This window comes from Colobus angolensis, unplaced genomic scaffold (assembly GCF_000951035.1).
Source record: "Colobus angolensis palliatus isolate OR3802 unplaced genomic scaffold, Cang.pa_1.0 Scaffold9, whole genome shotgun sequence".
NCBI classification, from domain to species: Eukaryota; Metazoa; Chordata; class Mammalia; order Primates; family Cercopithecidae; genus Colobus; species Colobus angolensis.
In genome coordinates, this window is record NW_012122931.1 from 4,863,141 (window position 1) to 4,869,824 (window position 6,684).

General features: G+C 44.2%; 1 protein-coding gene across 1 annotated transcript in view; it reads left to right on the plus strand.

The window, feature by feature from the left end:
- The window catches only part of LOC105504019 (formin-binding protein 1-like), a 116,248-nt gene that overhangs the window by 60,886 nt on the left and 48,678 nt on the right, over positions 1-6,684 (plus strand). Inside the window, exon 2 of the mRNA XM_011931204.1 lies at positions 5,291-5,406. The gene's annotated coding sequence lies outside the window, so the exon portion shown is untranslated. The remainder of the gene's footprint in view (positions 1-5,290; positions 5,407-6,684) is intronic.

Sequence of the window (6,684 nt, forward strand, 5' to 3'; positions counted from 1 at the left end):
CGGATCACGAGGTCAGGAGATCGAGACCATCCTGGCTAACACGGTGAAACCCCGTCTCTACTAAAAAATACGAAAAAACAAAAAAGCTAGCCGGGTGAGGTGGAGGGCGCCTGTAGTCCCAGCTACTCGGGAGGCTGAGGCAGGAGAATGGCGTGAACCCGGCCACTGCACTCCAGCTGGGGCGACAGAGCGAGACTCCATCTCAAAAAAAAATGAAAAAATAAAAATAAAAACATGTTCTTTCCATTAACATGTAATGGTAATGGGTTTGTTTTCTTTTAAAATGAATAAATACCTTTAAAAATCTCTCCATTTTAAATTTCTGATTGAGTAAATATTGATAGATGTAACTCACTCACACAAAAGCTCTTCGGGATTCTCAGTTTTTTTTTTGAGACAGAGTCTCACTCACTCTGTCGCCCCAGGCTAGAGGGCAGTGGCACAATCTCCACTCACTGCAACCTCTCCCTCCCGGGTTCAAGTGATTCTTGTGCCTCACCCTCCTGAGTAGCTGGGACTACAGGTATGTGCCACCATGCCCAGCTACTTTTTGTTTGTGTTTTTGTTTTGTAGAGATGAGGTTTCACCATGTTGGCCAGGCTGGTCTTGAACTCCTGTTCTCAAGTGATCCAACCACCTTGGCCTCCCAAAATGGTGGGATTTTAGGTGTGAGCCACTGTGACTGGTTGGTTCTCAGTGATTTTTAAGAGGGGAAAGGGGTCCCCAGAACCACTATGATGTGACATCAAGCAGGAAGGGATGCATTTTTGATGACACCATCCCTAAAGTAGCAAAGGCTGTTTTTAAAGAACCATTTATAATATTTGCTCACAAAGGAGTCCTTTTAAGATTTGGATTTTTTTTTTCCATTAACTTTTCCACATTTTAGTCAAGAATGTAAGTGGGTTGATTAGTTTTTCATCTGTGTTGAATTTTCTTCTAGCTGCTGTCAAGTCAGTGCTGCAGCAATTCATGTGATAGCAAGAGCGTGGGGGCATCCTCAGGTTTCATAGAGCATCAAAAGAACTCTGCTATAGTCACAAACAAGCACCAGCTCATTTGTTACTGAGTAAGGTTTTTATTCTTAAGATCTTCTATCTTATTTGGACTCTGTCATCTTGGTATACGCTTTCTTATAGCTTGTAGAATGGTCCTGAATACAGATGACTTTATGGAAAACATATTGTTGGATTGAGGCCAGTAATTTTTAAGGTGGACTCAATTCAAATGTAGATGGGCTTTTTCTGTTGTTTTTAAGGGCTTTGGTATCGAAAGCTATTGCTTTGTACAGTATACATCAGTTTGAATGCAAAGTGATATGATGAGGGGGAATCTGTAGTCAGGCTGTTAAAAGGCCAAGAATGAAACCTAAGAGCATGTCCTCTTAGCAAGTTTTCAAGGTGGCGCCTATGACGGCTGAGAATAATGAAGGCTTTGGAGATGATGGGAAATCATACAGGGAGAGGGCTTTTTCTTTTTTTTTTGAGACGGAGTTTCGCTCTTTTTGACCAGGCTGGAGTGCAATGGTGTGATCTCGGCTTACTTCAACCTCCGCTCAAGTGATTCTCCTGCCTCAGACTCCCAAGTAGCTGGGATTACAGGCGCGCACCACCATGCCCGGCTAATTTAGCATTTTTAGTAGAGACGGGGTTTCACCATGTTGGTCAGGCTGGTCTCAAACTCCTGACCTCAGGTGATCCTCCCGCCTCGGCCTCCCAAACTGCTGGGATTACAGGCGTGAGCCACAGCGCCTGGCCACTTTTTTTTGTTTTTGTTTTTGTGTTTTTTTGAGACAGTCTCTCTCTGTCGCCGAGGCTGGAGTGCAGTGGTACAATCTCGGCTCACTGCAACCTCCGTCTTCTGAGTTCAATGGATTCTCCTGCCTCAACCTCCTGAGTAGCTTGGATTACAGGTGTATGCCACTATGCCTGGCTAACTTTTGTATTTTTAGTAGAGATGACTATATTGGCCAGGCTAGTCTCAAACTCCTGACCTCCAGTGATCCGCCCACCATGGCCTCCCAAAGTGCTGGAATTTTGGATGTGAGCCACCGCAGCCAGCTGGGAGAGGGCTTTTCAATAAAGGGAAGGGTGTTTATGCTTTTGGTTTTTGTTTTTTGAGACAGGGTCTTGCTTTGATGCTCAGGCTGGAGTGCAGTAGCCTGATTGTGACTCACTGCAGCCTCGAACTCCTGGGCTCAAGTGATCCTCCTGCTTCAGTCTCCTTAGTAGCTGGGACTACAGGCATGTGCCATGATGCCCTGCTAATTGTTAAGCATTTTAAAAATAAGTATGATTACTGTGAAACTAGATCCACAAAGGGTTACTGATAAGCAGAGGGCTCTGACAAAGTCGCGCGCTCAATTTGTAATCATAGCTTGAACTGTGTGCATATTTGTTCTCTCAAGTAGTTTAAATTGATCTGCAGTCTTGTTTACACTATTAGCTTACTTGATGACCCTTGACTTTACAGATAACATAATCTGTGGTTTCTTAAACTGAAATCTAGGGGTTTGTGGAATATATATTATTGAGGACCAAGAATCAACTTTAATTATTAAAAATTAGTTATAAAGACAAACATTGGGCCGGGCGCGGTGGCTCACGCCTGTAATCCCAGCACTTTGGGAGGCCGAGGCGGGCGGATCACGAGGTCAGGAGATGGAGACCATCCTGGCTAACACGGTGAAACCCCAATAAAAAAAATTAGCCGGGTGTGGTGCCGGGCGCCTGTAGTCCCAGCTACTCTGGAGGCTGAGGCAGGAGAATGGCGTGAACCTGGGAAGCAGAGCTTGCAGTGAGCTGAGATCATGCCACTGCACTCCAGCCTGGGCGACAGAGCGTGACTCCATCTCAAAAAAAAAAAAAAAAAAGACATTTTGCACTGATTTTTATTTATTTTTATTTTGTATTTAATTTTTCGAGACAAAGTCTCATTCTGTCGCCCATGCTGGAGTGCGGTGACGTGATCTTGGCTCACTGCAACCTCTGCCTCCCGGGTTCAAGCAATTCTCCTGCCTCCCTCAGACTCCCGAGTAGCTGGAATTATAGGTGCCCGCCACCAACACCTGGCTAATTTTGTATTTCTAGTAGAGATGGGGTTTCACCATGTTGTCCAGGCTGGTCTCGAACTCCTGGCCTCAAGTGATCCACCCGCCTCGGCCTCCCAAAGTGCAGGGATTTACAGGCGTGAGCCACCTCGCCCAGCCAAAATCTCAATTATATCTCAATAAAGTGGTTTAAAAAAAAAAACAGGCTGGCTGGAGGCAATGGCTCACACTTATAATCCCAGCACTTTGGGAAGCCAAGGCAGGAGGATCACTTTAGCCCAGGAATTCAAGGCCAGCCTGGGCATCATAGTGAGACCTCCTCTCTACAAAAAATACAAAAATTAGTGAAGGCTTGGTGGTGAGGGCCGATAGTCCTAGTTACTCAGGAGGCTGAAGTGGGAAGATCACTTGAGCCTGGGAGGCAGCAGCAAACTGAAATCGCACTGCTGCACTCCAGCCTGGGTGAAAGAGCACAACTCTGTCTCAAAACCAACCAACTAACAAACAGAAAACAGTCTGAAGACATTAAATGTATACTGGGAGATTGCACAAGCGTAGGATTAAATACTAGCTTTATATTGTTATATTTGAGTTGGTACTTCCGCATTTCGCATGATCCTCACGACTGATTTGTGAAATTAGGAAATTAGATTATATCTGCGTCTTACAGGCAAATGACTAAAACTTGAAACTTTTGGGGGCCTGTCTCTGTGAAATCCCTTTGCTGGGGCTAGAACCCTCATCTATGACTGTTACCTCTCAGGACGCAGCAAAATTTCCATGGAGAATCCCATTTCCATTGAAATTCTCTCTTCCCTGTGATGTGCTCATGCCCTCTCTGGCTCATTCCCCTTAGTCCTTTCTGGGCTCTACTTCTGGGCCAGGCCCTCTTTGTTAATTCTGTGCATCCTTGTTGTCGTCTTTGGTTTTCTGATCCTCGGCTGTTGCTTCAGATCCACCTACTCATTCCCTGCCCTTCTTGAGTTCTAAGTCCTGTGTTTCCAGCTGTCTTCTGGACATGCCAGTCCCTCATTCAACATGTCAAAATGACATTTAATTTTCACCCCAAACTGTAGCTCTTTCTTATCTGGATCTTCTGTTTAATTCCGGGAAGCAGAACCTGAAAGTCACTCTGGAATCCTCCCTCCCCCTCATACCCTTCCCAGCCTCCACATCCAGTCGGCCACTCACACACTAGTTGATTGTATTTGTTAAATGTCCCAGGAATTCTTCCCTTCTGTGCCTATTTTGTCTCATCTCGACTGTTGGAGCCATTTCCTGGCTTCCTCTTCCAAGTCCTCTTGTGCCTGCTGGACAGTCTAAACTGCTAAGCTCGTCCTTCAAGGCCTTGGGTGATCTAGTCCTGGGCTGTCTTTAGGTTCATCACTTGCCAACTCCAGTTCCCTTCTGCCCCACCCACCTCCACCTTGCACTCAAGCAGGACAGATCCACCTGATTCCTGGATATCTCCATGTCTTTGCAGTAGCTGTTGTCAGCATACCTGTCCCCTCTCATTGTTTATCTGGGGGGACAGAGTCATGCTCTTATAACCCAGGCTGGAGCGCAGTGGTACAACACCATGCCCGGCTAATTTTTAAAAATTTTTTGTAGAGATGGGGTCTCACTATGTTACCCAGGCTCCCTCTCATTCTTCCAGACCAGAAACCCCGAGGCACAAGGCAAACTCAGGCTGTATTTTTGTTCATTTTGGTTCCCCAGCTCCAGGCAGTGTTCCTGGCTCACAATGGGGGCTTGGTGTATGTTTGAAATAATAAAATCCGTGTGTTTTATTTTAATCATTTGAAGAAAGCAAAATTTTGTAATGCTTCCCCCACCCAGTTCCTCAGCTCAGATTCAATCAGCTGTTTTGAATGATTACCCAGATAACAGTTAAGGTGCAAATCGTGCGTGGCTGCGTTTGTGTGTTTCACCTGTCGGTTTTTGGCGTCTGAGAATGACATTTTTCTTTGCACTGAGACATCAGTTATATCTAAAAATTATGTTTCTAAAAGGAATAGGAAATATGAATGAATAGGTTCGAGTTCAGTACTGCAGGCAGTTTTCAAACCAAATTTGGTAATGTTGATTAAAAATGGCTCAACAAAGAAGCACCCCAAGTATAATCATGGAAAATATTAGTACTACTTTGTATGTAGTAATATATTGTTAAGAGAATTATTCATTGAAATTATGTTAATCACAGGGAAAGACTATAACTTCTGTCTTGGTTTGTTTTAACAGGATCAGTTTGACAACTTAGAAAAACACACACAGTGGGGAATTGATACTCTTGAGAAATGTATCAAGTTCGTGAAAGAAAGGACAGAGATTGAACTCAGCTATGCAAAGCAACTCAGGTAAGTTGATATTGAAAAAACTTATTTGTTAACTGCAAAATGATGTAAGGATAACATATATTCTCATTTTATAGTATAAATGTATATTTTAAATATTTTTCCTTTTATGTAAGGTAATATTTGAATAGAAGTGATTGTTTCTCATACAGAAAATTAATTTTCATAGAATAACAAAACCTAAATTACTGCTTTAAGTCCCGGTTTTTTTAAATAAGATATTTGCTGAGTTTTGGAGCAGCTTGTTTTTCAGTAAACTTTTTCTTGAAATATATTAATAACATATGTACAGAGAAGTACACAAACCATAAGTGTGCAGCTCCATGAATTTTGACAGCATGAACACACTCATGTAACCGGGCACCCAGGTCAAGAAACAGAAAGACCAGCCTGGGAGGCCCCCTGGCCCCCTCCAGCTCCCCACTTTCCCCACAATGGTAACCACTCTCCTGACTTCTAACCACATGGATTAGTGGTGCCCACTTTTGAACTTTACATGAGTGTAATCATTTAGTATGCATTCTTGTGTATCTGGCTTCTTTTGTTCTATATTACATTTGTGAGATTCACCATGTGGTAACATGTGGTGGGAGTCTGCTTATTTTCATTGCTGTTGAGTATTTTGGTCTGTGAATGCACCAGAACTCATCCGTTCTACTGACTAGGTGATTGGTTGTTTCCAATTTAGGCATATAATGAGTAGCGCTCCAGCGAGCATTATTTTACAAGGCTTTTTGTGTGTATCTGAACACATTTCCTAGGATCTACCTGGGCGTCTAATTGCACGGTCACAGGCTACTCATATGCTTAGCTTTGGTGGATAGAGTTCAACCGTTTTCCAAGGTCCTTGTACTAATTCACACTCCCTCCAGTAATGTGTTGAGGGGTCCTGTGGATAGTATTTTAAAAATACTTCGGACTGGTCACAGTGGCTAATGCCTGTAATCCCAGCACTTTGGGAGGCAGATGTGGGCGGATTGCCTGAGGTCAGGAGTTCGAGACCAGCCTGGCCGACATGGTGAAACCTCACCTCTACTAAAATTACAAAAATTAGTGGGGCGTGGTGGCAGGCGCCTGTAATCCCAGCTACTTGGGAGGCCAAGGCAGGCGGATCGCTTGAGGCCAGGAGTTCGAGACCAGCCTGGCCGACATGGTGAAACCTCACCTCTACTAAAATTACAAAAATTAGTGGGGTGTGGTGGCAGGCGCCTGTAATCCCAGCTACTTGGGAGGGCAAGGCACGAGAATCGATTGAACCCGGGAGGTGGAGGTTGCAGTGAG